Below are 12,512 nucleotides of genomic sequence, written 5' to 3'. Positions count from 1 at the left end.
ATTACGAAAAAATCAAGTAATATTTTTCTAAGGATTTCGTATTGTGTACGGACTTCCAAGTTTAGATATATTTTATACGTTAGGCTGCTATTTTCTTAAACTACTAATATTCTCTAGGAATCTTAGCCGTTATAACTTTCCTTGTAAATTTGGATTACTTAATACCATCCTGAATTTTTTCAATTTTTCCACTCACATTAGATTTAGAGGCGGAGATTTAAGATAGGGTTAGTCAAAAAAATCAACCCCCCCCACATTACGTCTATGGGAGTACCGTAAAAAATATTTTAATTTTACCACTTTGCCGGCGTGACTGACATGTATATTCATTCCAAATTACAGCTTTCTAATACTAACGTCTCTGAGTTTAGCCTGACAACAGAGAACTCAGACAAACAGCTAGATAGACATGGCGAAACTATAAGGGTTCCTAGTTGACTACAGAACCCTAAAAATAGACTGAAAGCACTTACTTTCAGTGTCATTCATCCATATGAGATGAGTAATGTTCTCCGCCCAGCGCGAACCTCTGCCAGTTTTGGTTTCGTTGCCGACGTCATACCTGTAAACAAAACGGTAAATTTTAAAGTTATAAGTATGCATAATTGTACTTTATACATTAACACGAGCAGGCAGCAGACTTCGAACTAAAATGAAATCTCCACCGAGTGACGGTAGGAGCCTAAACCAGTAAATACCGGTACTTATCGGCACCGAATATATAATAGTACTAACGTACAGAATGGCCACGCTCCGCCCGCACCGGTTCGAGTTACCCCCCCTCAAGCGCAGATTGCAGGAAAACCGCAGGAAAGCAGTCCGGTGCGCGACGCGATGTATGTCGGCCGCACGGCACTAAGTTCGGGAGCAGTAATTTTGCGAAATGGTAACGGTACCCTACCTACTTCCTTTTTCTAAATAAATAATGATTTCTGAAAATATCGCGATTAATACATGAAATAACTACCAACCGAATAATTCGTTTAAGTTCGTAGTCGTATATCTATTGCAATTTTAAATAATAATGTTTAAATACCAGCAGAGGCACATTTTAAGTACGTTTAAATAAAATAGGTAAGATTAACTTTACATTTTTAGCACTATCTAAGCCACACCTACTATTCTTAAGTACTTTAAATGTCATTTAGCATTTATTAGGGTTTTGCGATGTTCAGCCCTGTGTTCTTACGCACACATTGACGCGTGTACAGACATCGTCGTGCCTATGTAGATTCAAGAACGCGTATTTTGTACGGCGTGGCCGCCGTGTACTATCGGGAAAAGTCGGAATAAGATTGCAACGCGCAGTTCAAGTTATTGCAGTTATCAAGTTATTGCATTATATTTTCATATCCATTGATTGGAACTTAATTTAGTGTCAATGTCAAAACCGCTTGTTGACGCCCTCTGGTGGTGTCAAGCGACAACAACGCTCCTGCGCACAAAAATTGAAGACACCGCACGAGGGCGCTGCAATCGCGACGGTGTCAATGTCACTTTGCCTTTCACTTTTACTGCCGTGACTTGCGCAAAACCTTTGATAGCGAGACAAGACCAAACCTTTTGTTTTTTTACTTTTGTACAAATTCTGGTAAAGCAAATAAATAATTTTGCTGAAGAAAATAAGAATCCTTCATTGAAGTTGCCCCTGCCGAACCACCAAGAGATTGCCATAAGCACAGCCGCAACATTGGACCTTCTAGCCGAATCATCGCAGAAGCAGCTTCAACCAGCACACGGGAATCACCGGGACCAGGAATATAAGGTCATATTCGCACTCCGTCCTTCCTTCCTTCCCACTCGGATTTGTGCTAATACGTGTCCGTTGACTACGTTTCAAGGTACGTGTACGGCTAAACACACGCACCGTCATTGCGTACAGCTACGTGTCTTCGGTGTAAAACTGTAAGTACTCTTGTCTCCCACACCACAAAAATGCTTAAGGACGATTTAAATTCTCAAAAATCGCCCAGATCGCCTCTGTCAGTCTATATTGAGAATAGCGATGTACGTAATTTAATAAAAAGCGAGGCACAGTTAAAGGCAAGCTAACGTTGTTCGAGAAATATGTCAGCAGTCTAGGCAAGACGTTCAATTCATGTTAGCCACGGAATTAAAATTGCGCATCAATAATTGCACACAGTATTACGCTGATTTTGATTTAATTCAAACTAAAATCGAAGAGTTATCAACAATGATGAGGAATTAAATCAAAATTTAGAGTCGCGTGAGGCTTTCGAGGCGCAATATTACCGGATTATGGCTCAAGCCACAAAATTAATTGAAGACAGTACGGTGGCTATGACTGCGAACGAAGCGACAATTCCAATTGCTCTCTCTAAATTCGTGTCCGGTTAAATTGCCTACTATTTTTTGCCATCATTTGACGGTTCGTACGAACACTGGCTCGAGTTTAGGGACACTTACACGTCGCTAATACATAACTCAAAAGATATTGGTGCGATTCAAAAATTTCATTACTTACGTTCAGCCCTCACAGGTAACGCCTTGCAGGTAATTAAATCTTTAGAGTTCTCATCGGCGAACTACGCTATTGCTTGGAATTGCTGGAGAACAGATTTAACAACCACAGAGTACTCACACACACTTACGTAAAGTCATTGTTCACAACACAATCTTTGACAAAAGAGTGTCCTTCACAAATTAGGAGATTAGTCGATTCCGTCCTACGTAACCTTCGCGCTCTTGACACACTAGGCGAGCCCACGGACTCCTGGGATACACTTATTATTTATTTAGTCGTCACAAAACTAGATTCAGTCACAGAGCGCGAATGGGAGCAGTATAAGGGCTCGATTAAATTATCACAAAAAAACGATACGTCCTCTAAAATAACACTTACTGATTTACTAGACTTTTTAAGAAACAGAGCTGATATGTTGGAAGCTATAAATCTAATCACACAAAAAAACACGCACATATACACAAGAAGTTAAAAAGTTATTTACAAATCAGCCGCCTCAATCACAATCACAACACCCACGATCCGTATCACAAAGTTATGTTTCTAGTTCCGCAGGCACTCACGCGACTAAACTCAATTCCAAACGTACTTTTGTTAAAACTTGTCTATGTGTAATGGCAATCATCCATTATTTCCTGCACTAGCTTCTTGGATCTGTCTGTTGACGAGAAAACGCGCTTACTTAACGACAAGAAGCTATGCCTAAACTGCATGAGGTCGGGTCACACTGTTGCTACATGCCTATTCGGCCCATGCAAAATATGCCATAAGAAACACAACAGTCTTATACATAGTCCAAGCAATGACACCGGCGGCGCGTCCACATCTGCGATAACTGATGCACCTGCGACGACAGCAGCTAATCATTCACACACACAATGCAATTATAATACGCACGACGCTAGGAATGCAAGCGACCCCACAACACACTCTCAATCATTGCAACCGGTCCTGTTATCCACAGCACTAGTGGACATTACCGATTGTAATAATATTATCACCGGGCGCGAGTACTTTTAGATAGCGGTAGTCAACATTGTTTTGTTACTCAAACATTCATCACACAAATAAACGCACCTATCATACAGTCCACTCACAAAGTTACGGGCGTAGGTCAGTCTGTCACACAGTGCACACAGTCTTGTCAGGTTTACCTACGATCTATAACGAGTGAGTATCATACACGCATCAATTGTATGATACTTCCTTGCATCACACAAAGCTACCGTCGGCTCACATAGACGTCAACACGTTAAAATTACCACAAAATATCCAGCTCGCCGATCCTACATATTACAAACCATCACAGATTGATATGTTGATCGGCGCAGATATTTTCTGGGAATTAATAAGTGATGGCCACGTTAAATTGACGAACGGGCCACATTTATTAAATACAAAGCTGGGATGGATAATCTCAGGCCCATTATACACACAAACAAATAACACTAAACAAAATTTATCTAAAACACAATGTCATTTTACACATACAGACACACAATCAATAGACACACAACTTCGTAATTTTGGGAAATCGAGGAGGTTTCAAAGGTAGGCGACGGATTGACGGCGGAGGAGCGCGCTTGCGAACAGCTGTTTACAAGTACCACACAGCGCCTAGATAATGGCCGGTTTTCCGTACGTATACCTATGCGCGAAACAGCTGATGAGCTCGGCGATACCTACGCTATAGCAAAAACCGCTTCCTATCATTGGAACGTAAACTCGATCGTCACCCAGAATACAAAACGATGTACACTAATTTTATGCGTGAATATATAACTTTAGGTCACATGTCACATATTTACACATACACGAAACCATACTATTTTCTTCCACATCACGGTGTCTTTAGAGAGCACAGCGTCACAACAAAATTGCGCGTTGTATTCGATGCGAGTACTAGCTCGACTACGGGCAAGTCACTAACGACTTTCAATTAGTAGGCCCGCCTTTACAATCGCATATTTTTTCGAATATTACTTCGCTTTCGACAAAATACATACGTCGCGTGTGCGGATGTGGAGAAAATGTATCGGCAAGTGTTAATACAGCCTGATCAACGAAACTTGCAATTGATTTTGTGGGCGAGAGAGTCAGTCTGATCCGCTAAGTATTTTTCAATTAAATACGGTGACCTATGGTATGTCATGTTCGCCGTACTTAAGTATTCGTTGCTTAAAACAGTTAGCTTCGGAATGCACTAATGAAACGGTCAAGCGTGTCATAAATGAAGATTTTACGTTGACGATTTAATTACTGGCCATAACAACAAGCGACAGTTACTAAACACATGTGAACAGGTCACCGAAACATTAACTCTGGTTGTTTTCCTCTCCGGAAATGGGTGTTTAATTTGATGTGTCACAATCATCGGCTAAAATTACATCACGAGAACTTTCTTTGGGCGATACATGTCAAAATAAACCTAGGATTAGGTTGGTTAAATCACACAGACGAGTTACACTACACTACTAACATAACAACACGACGATTCACAAACAACTAAGCGTAAAATGCTATCAGTAATTTCACAAATATACGACCCACTCGGCTTCTATCTCCGACAGTAATTATTGCAAAAATATTATTGCAATTATGGTTGCTTAAGCTGGGATGGGATGACCGAGTGCCTGACGACGTATATCTCTGCTGGAAAAAATACATAAAAACACACACACAACACATTCACACTTTGCGTATTCCTCGTCACGTCATCACACACACAAATTCACTTCAATTGCATCTATTTACTGACGCAAGTCTGCATGCATACGGAACTTGTGCTTATATACGTACACATAGTCATAACGAGGAATTTATAGACGTAAAATTGTTGTGCGCAAAAAGTAAGGTATCGCCGGTGTCCTCCCCATTGAGCATTCCTAAACTCGAGCTGTTAGGTGCATTGCTGGGTGCGAGATTATACAGTAAAATAATAAACTCGTTACATGTAACTTTTGATAGGGTAATTTTCTGGACAGACTCCACTATAGTATTGGGATGGTTACGAATGTCGCCTCACCTGTTAAAAACATTCGTACAGAATCGAGTCGCGGAAATAAATAACTTAACCGGGAGCGCGCAATGGTTACATGTAAGCACCAAGAACAACCCGGCCGATCTAGTATCACGCGGGCTCGAGCTCGACGCGCTTAGTAACTCGGACTTGTGGTGGCGCGGGCCGTTGTTTTTGCATCAGCCGGAATCGAACTGGCTATATACGACATGCACACAAAATTTAACACAAAATGATTTACCTGAACTTAAATTAGATACGATTAGCTTGACGTGTCAAACCGATGTTGATCCATTTCCGTTCGGTAAATTTTCATCATTCAATCGAATGAAGCGCACTGCTGCGTACGTTCTTCGGTTCGTGTACAACGCACGCATTAAATTAAAATAAACCGTAGAAACGGCCTATCCCTTCCCGAAATTAATGAAGCAACAAAATGGCTGACACGTTTCGCTCAAATGCAATCATTTCCGACTGAACACACAATTATTATAATAATATAATAAAATTTAAACACACACGGAATATCTCTAAATTAAACATATTCATAGACACAGACAAATTGATTAGGGTAGGTGGACGCCTATCTAACGCAAGTAACTTCACATACGACAAAATTCCCTCTATTGTTATGTTCTAAACATAAATTCACACAACTTCTGTTCGATAGTGAACACAAACAGCTGTTACACGCGGACCGCAGCACCTGTTATCTGCAGTCAGAGATAGCTGGTGGCCGCTTGGTGGTAGAACTAGCTAAGCAAGTGGTGCGCGACTGCGTTACGTGTGCACGTATGAGAGGAACAATTTTCACACCGATCATGGGTAATTTACCGTCACCACGCTTAGACCCTGGTTTCCCATTCATACGCTGCGGTGTAGACTATGCAGGGCCAGTGTTCGTATTAAATCGCAAAGGTAGGGGCGCGAAGTTGGAGAAGGCTTATATTTGTGTATTTGTTTGTTTCTCTACTCGTGCTGTTTATCTCGACCTGGTAACCAGCTTGACCACAACAAGCATACCTGCTTGTCTTAAAGCGCTTTATTTCCCGTCGTGGAAAGCCTGCTGAAATATTTTCCGACAACGGCAGAACCTTTGTAGGCGCAATGAAAGAACTTTCATTGTTCTTACAAAATAATTCTGCTTCCTTGATCGACTCTGCCTCTGTGGATAAAATTAAATTAACGTTTATACCACCTTATGCGCCTCATTTTGTGGTTTGTGGGAGGCAGGCGTCAAATCTTGCAAATTTCACCTTAGACGCGTCGTTGGCAACGCAAATTTGACGTACGAAGAGTTCAGTACGGTATTAGCACAATCGAGGCCGTCCTGAACTCTCGTCCCATGCATCCTCTATCCACAGACCCAACGACTACCTCGCCCTTACTCCAGCTCATTTCCTTATTGGCCGGCCTATGACGTCCCCCCATGCGAAGACCTAATTCCCACTGCGTCAGGCCGTCTTCCACGCTACGAGAGGCTGGAGCAACTGAGACAGCATTTTGGAAGCGATGGTCGAAGGAGTACGTTTCGGAGCTGCAGACGAGGACAAAATGGCACACAACCGGTCAAGACATCATCCTTGGCTCCCTTGTCCTCGTCAAAGAAGACAACCTGCCTCCCTGAAATGGCGTTTAGGAGGGTGACACAAGTCTTCACCGGCAACGACGGCGTTTCCCGCGTGGCCGACGTTAAGACTTCAGCTGGGCTCCTTCGTAGAGCATTTTCGAAGCTGTGCCCACTGCCAATGCAGACAACCACGGACTCTTCCTGATCCAGAAGATCTTGGGACCCTGGTGTTCCCAAGGCCCGGGGCATGTTGACGCCCTCTGGTGGTGTCAAGCGACAACAACGCTCCTGCGCACAAAAATTGAAGACAACCGCACGAGGGCGCTGCAATCGCGACGGTGTCAATGTCACTTGCCTTTCACTTTTACTGCCGTGACTTGCGCAAAAACCTTTGATAGCGAGACAAGACCGCAAAACCTTTTGTTTTTTACTTTTTACAAATTCTGTAAAGCAAAATAAATATTTTTGCTGAAGAAAATAAGAATCCTTCATTGAAGTTACCCTGCCGAACCACCCAGAGATTGCCATAAGCACAGCCGCAACACCGCTGTAAGATGGTATAGTGGCCCAGACCGGGATAATGATAAAAATAGAGGCTCTATAGCCACCCGGTAATGGATCATCATGGTCCCACTTAATTAAAATCAAAACTAACTCTTTTTTTTTTCTAACAAACTTAATCGTAAATTCAATGTACGCCATCCTGGAGCCCAACTGATGGCGCCTGTCACGCTACAAACATCAAGCATTTCGTTTACATTGCTTCTTCGAATAAACTTTAAAGTGTAATAAAAATTAAAAACGAATAATTTTTAAAAGTCGCTGAACTAATGTTGATCAGTTTGACGAGTACGATCTATATTTTAATTATTACTACGTGTGTCTGTGTGTCTGTCTGTGGCACCGCAGCTCTTAAACGGGTGGACCAATCAAAAGGCGATTTTTTTATTTGAAATCAAGTTTTCTAGCGATGATTCATGTGTCATCAAAATCGGTTAAGCCGTTTTTGAGGTATTGAACGTTAAAGTGATAAAGTCGGGGGTTTTCCAACTTTTTGTTTATATACCTATGGTTATAATTTTCCTTTTATTTTATTTGGTTTGATTGACTGTGACATCTCCCCACGTGTGTTCGTTTTGTCTAGTTTTTTAATTTGTTCTGTTGTATTCTTGGTTGCCTGAAACCAACGCCATTACTGAAGAGATTCAGATCGGCATGTGCTGAGTGTTATCCATTGGTGCTTTGTTAACTACTGTTATATTTAATTAAGATTTCATGTAGGTACAAACTTTTTTAACACCAAATAAATCAATTATATTATATTCTATTTACTAACCCAGTCCCATTCTGCAGCACGCTTCACTGATATTCCCATAGACTTTAGTGATATTCTCGCTGGTGTACTCGGGCTCCAGCGGCCCCACGGTGAAGGTCACGGGGATGACCCACTTGGGGCCGGCGGGGGCTTCGTGGTCTGACCACCGGCCGCCGGGTGGTGGGGGCGGGGACGTGGTCGTCGCGTTCTCGTCTTCGATGGTGTCGGTTAGGTTTTCTGTAAAGGAAGGTCATTTGCACAAGGTCTTTTGTCACGCAGAACCTAAACGAACACTATAAGAACTGGGGCTATTGAAGCCCATTTTCTCGCTCATTTTACGTTGTGTTCGCCAGAAGACTGTCTTCACACAACACACATGAACATGGCGAACATGGCGTCGTAAGGACGCCATCAGACGGCTCAGATACAATATCCCCAGCTACAATAGCCCGGGTTATCTTATAATTTCCTTCTTATACCTCAGGTAGTGCGCGTACTCGTATCTTGCCGTCCTATTGACGCTATATTATTTAATACGAGAGTGAGAGGGACGGTACGATACGAACTTCGATTTTCGAATTTCGTAGTTCCCCTGAGTTGAAGTCATGCACACAACAACATCATGTCATGTAATGACAGCGGAATTTCTGACTTTAGTGTTCTTTTTCGCACGTGCAACAGCCTTGCAAGATTTATACCAAAGTTTCATCTATAGAAAAACAAATTGAAAAAAAACAGGAAATATATTTACTCATCATCATCAGCCTATATACGTCCCACTGCTGGGCACAGGCCTCCTCTCAGAACAAGAGGGCTTGGGCCATAGTCCCCACGCCCAGTTGAATTGCTTCGCAGGTTTGTGCAGGTTTCCTCACGATGTTTTCCTTCACCGCAAAGCTCGTGGTAAATTTCAAATGTAATTCCGCACATGAATTTTGAACAACACAGAGGTGCGAGCCGGGGTTTGAACCCACGACCCTCTGCTTGAGAGGCGATAGGTCAAACTACTAGGCCACTACGGCTTCATATATTTACTGTGTGTTTTTATTTATTAAAAGTACATTTAAATTTAATCATCATTTCATTCATTCTTCTTATTTGCAATCAGTACTTTATGTGTAAGTGTGTCCACTATGAAACCATTTCACAATAAACGTCATAGTGGACATCACATTAGTTAAAGTCCTTGACCATACCATTGTACAGCATCGTCCTGGCTCATAGAACAGCTCCTCGAGGTTCAGCCCTCAAGTCCAGAGTCAGGAGATAGTTCAGCATCGGAGGCTCAGGGTCTGGCGGGTCTGCTGTCATCACGAAACTGCAAATATAATATAATCTCTAAGACGTTTAATTATTAAGTGACCCCATACATTCCTGTAAAACTTGATTTAAATGATAACGAAATGTACCCATAGGTATTTTTTCCTTTACGTCCCAGTCGTTGCCACAGGTCCCTTCTTACAATCACATGTCTCTCATGACTAGGGTTGTAACGGAAACTTCGCCTCCGCCTCCGTTACTGCGGAAGTTCTGCAAGAATCGTATCTTCGCCTCGCCTCCGCAATTTTTTTTTGCGGAGTTATAACGGGGTTTATTTTCATTTTTACTGTCTCGGCGCGCAGCGGGAACGCGGTCGGGGTGGGGGCGGGCGTATGGCAAATAACACACGACAGGAATCACCTATTACGTACGAAATTGTAATGTAATTGTAATGTATGTTTGATTGAACCGCGATTTTTTAAAGTGATTTTGTACAAAGTAGTCACATGCACTAAGACGCCGTAAGTAAGATTTGGCAGTTTTTTTTTAGAAATTTTAGAGATTTTTGAGTTAAATAAGGATAAATACTATTTTTCCACGTCACTTTCATCATCGCATCCGCCTCCGTTAACCTCCGCATCCGCGGAGGCGAAACTCGTCGCCTCCGCATCCGCCTCCGCTAAGAAGGCCTCCGTTACAACCCACTCATGACCCCATGGATCCCCCTGGGGCCCGTCATGGCCTTCACCGTTTTGCTAGAGGTCCGCTACAATACACACGCCCCCCATAACCCCTGGATTGCCGTGCCTTCATGGTCCTCACCGTTCTGCTAGAGGGCCGTGCAATACACATAAGTCCTCCATGACCCCCCCGGGTCCCCCTCCGTCCCTCACCGTTCCTGCCTGAGCCCGACGGCGGCCCTTGCCGCAGGCGCTGAGCAGCGGGTACCCGGCGCGCTCGCACCAGCCGTCCACGCGTGCGAGCGCGCATTGGCCCCTACAACACACATGACCCCCTGGTCCCCCTCCGTCCCTCACCGTTCCTGCCTGAGCCCGACGGCGGCCCTTGCCGCACGGCGCTGAGCAGCGGGTACCCGGCGCGCTCGCACCGCCGTCCCACGCGTGCGAGCGCGCCATTGGGCCCTAACACACATGACCCCCTGGTCCCCCTCCGTCCCTCACCGTTCCTGCCTGAGCCCGACGGCGGCCCCTTGCCGCACGGCGCTGAGCAGCGGGTACCCGGCGCGCTCGCACCAGCCGTCCCACGCGTGCGAGCGCGCCATTGGCCTACAACACACATGACCACCCTGGTCCCCTCTCCGTCCCTCACCGTTCCTGCCTGAGCCCGACGGCGGCCCCTTGCCGCACGGCGCTGAGCAGCGGGTACCCGGCGCGCTCGCACCAGCCGTCCACGCGTGCGAGCGCGCCATGGCCCCTACAAACACATGACCCCCTGGTCCCCCTCCGTCCCTCACCGTTCCCTGCCTGAGCCCGACGGCGGCCCCTTGCCGCACGGCGCTGAGCAGCGGGTACCCGGCGCGGCTCGCACCAGCCGTCCCAGCGCGTGGCGAGCGCGCCATTGGCCCTACAACACACATGACCCCTGGTCCCCTCCCTCACCGTTCCTGCCTGAGCCCGACGGCGGCCCTTGCGACGGGCGCTGAGCAGCGGGTCCCGGCGCGCGGTCGCACCAGCCGTCCCACGCGTGGGCCGGCGCGCGCGCCTGCGCCGGCCGCTGCAGCGCGCGCCACAAGTCCCTGTAACACAATAGTACTATTATGCAACTATTACTAATAGGGCTTCTTAAAACACGAGCTTCGCCTCGTTTTATAAACAGTTGCTACAATATTTTATCTACACACATATTATAAGTACCTAAGATGGGTTCAGAAACCGATGACAAATGACCTGCATTGCATTACTGACTAGAGGCCATATTGGCCCGGATTGCTACCATCTTGCTGCATTAATCCTGCCGTGAAGCAGCAGTGATTGACTGTTGTGTTTCGGCGTGGAGAGTAAGACAGCGGTGAAATTACTGCACTTAGGTATCCCATCTTAGGCCTCTAGGTTGGCAAAGCATCTGCAATCCCCTGGTGTTGCAGATGTCTATGAGCAGCGTTGTGATCTCTTACCATCAGGAGACCCACTTGCTCGTTTGCCATCCAATCGAATAAAAATAAAAATAAAAAATATTGCCTAATACTTCTCACGATTGCGATCGCAATCAAATGACAGTTTTTGTATGGGAAATCTGCCATTTCATCGCGATTGCAAGCGTCAGAAACGTTAGTATAGGCAGTAGGGTGGTAGGGGTAGGGTTCTGATGTACCAGTACCATAATATACGTAGGTGTTAAACTAATATACTTAATAATAAATTAAAAGACAAAGGAATTATATTTTATAAACTTTAAAGAACAACACAGCAAAAAATAAACAACAAAAAAATGAAACAGGAATGGCGGCAAGACCAAATCTCTGTCACGAATGTTTTTTTTAAGACACAAACAAATCAGTAAGAGTCCTTATTCTTATGTCGCCCGGAGATCAAATTGTCGTGCGATTTATATTTAAAACATTTATCAAGTGACATTTCGTATCGAGAGAATAATGTGTCTATGGATACAGAATAGAGGCCCATTTAAATTGTGTCGATTTTTGACAGCTGTTCCAAATTTGAACCTCATTACAGTACTACATTTGATACTGTAATGAACATTACGATATTGCTGTTACCTACACCAAGATAAGAAAGTTGTCAAATTAAAATTTGTTGTTTAATGCTGGTCATTGCCAACAGTTTATGAACGCATTATAGAGGACTTATGATATGGGTGTAGATGTAGATAAACACATAAAACA

The 12,512-nt window shown here is 44.3% G+C and overlaps 1 protein-coding gene and 1 long non-coding RNA gene across 2 annotated transcripts in view; both read right to left on the bottom strand.

Moving 5' to 3' along the window:
- LOC141428282 (uncharacterized) overlaps positions 1 to 12,512 on the bottom strand; it is a 221,814-nt gene that overhangs the window by 34,006 nt on the left and 175,296 nt on the right. The gene's annotated exons all lie outside the window — the stretch shown is intronic.
- Positions 9,631 to 10,757, bottom strand: LOC141427865 (uncharacterized). The gene is made up of 3 exons (XR_012451380.1): positions 10,713 to 10,757; positions 10,543 to 10,569; positions 9,631 to 9,707 (listed from the first exon to the last, which is right to left on the bottom strand). It is a non-coding gene; the product is annotated as an uncharacterized lncRNA (long non-coding RNA).

Source organism: Choristoneura fumiferana, chromosome 5, assembly GCF_025370935.1.
Source record: "Choristoneura fumiferana chromosome 5, NRCan_CFum_1, whole genome shotgun sequence".
NCBI classification, from domain to species: Eukaryota; Metazoa; Arthropoda; class Insecta; order Lepidoptera; family Tortricidae; genus Choristoneura; species Choristoneura fumiferana.
This window is presented reverse-complemented; position numbering and strand designations above follow the sequence as displayed.